Source organism: Rhinopithecus bieti, unplaced genomic scaffold (genome assembly GCF_001698545.2).
Source record: "Rhinopithecus bieti isolate Rb0 unplaced genomic scaffold, ASM169854v2 scaffold_13352, whole genome shotgun sequence".
Classification (NCBI taxonomy): domain Eukaryota; kingdom Metazoa; phylum Chordata; class Mammalia; order Primates; family Cercopithecidae; genus Rhinopithecus; species Rhinopithecus bieti.
Window position 1 is genome coordinate 2973313 of NW_016808026.1, and position 1197 is coordinate 2974509.

Genomic DNA, 1197 nt, shown 5'->3' on the forward strand with positions numbered 1-1197 from the left:
ACTAAAAAATGTGAATTCTATTTCTGATGATGGTATTGTGGTTGTTTGTAAAACATTAACTTTTAGAGATATTGAATACAGTATGTTCAGATCCAATTATATTGCCAGGCATTTGCTTCAAAATAGCATGGGATTGGCGGAAGTGACCACAAATTGATTGTTATTGAAGTTGGAAAATGTTACCTAAAAGTTTCTTATATTCCTCTGTCTTTTTGTGTTTGTGGTCTCATTTCTCTTCAATAAAAAATAGATCTGTTATATAGATAGATAGATGGATAGCTAACTAGATTAGATAGATAGATAGATAGATAGATAGATAGATAGATAGATAGATAGATAGATAGATAGACAGAATCTCAGAATAGACAATACATAAACCTAAAAACATATGATTGGGAGATGGCTCAGTAAGGGCTGCATGAGTAGGCCTTGGGAAAACAATCATAGAAACTCTATGGTTTCTGAAAGTCTAAATAGTGTCATGCACATCAATGATCCACTTGCATAATTTCTACATTTCAGACCTATTACACAATTCTTACAAAGATTCTGAAGTGCACTATGACCTTTTCAGATTTGGCTGACACCCCGCTGCACACTTTTTATATCCACTCAAGAAAATTTCCTGATTACAGCCTCTGTTGACCCAGCAGCTTAAGGTAGAATGGAAAGGTAAAGAAGGTTTTTTTAGATACATATGTGGCACCTTTCTGTTAACCACCCATGCCATCAGCCACATGTAAAATGACCTGCCTTTCCTGTCTTTCATGAAGTATATATTTGAGTTTTCGCCTCTTCTCCATATTTAGTAAGTTCTGTGCATGAAAAGGAGGCCATAGGCTAAATTACATTTCACCATCTCAATTGAAGTTGTCTCAGAAAAAGTAAAAATGTTTTATTCATTATGACTGACTCTTTTATGAAAAACCTTAAGTTCAGTTTCTAATATCTTAAAAATATCCCCACAGTTTTATTAATCTAAATTTGTTGACTTCATTTCTAATGGCTATAACACAAGTCTTCTTCATAACTCATTTTCATTTAGACAATACAGTGCCAATTTCCAACTCTGTAGAACTGACTGTGGACTTTAGTTACTGACTTCACATAACTCTCATACTCAAAGCAAATGTATTTAACTTGGAGTTCCCCTTGTACAAACGCCTTCACCTGAACACAAATGTAATTTCTTATTTA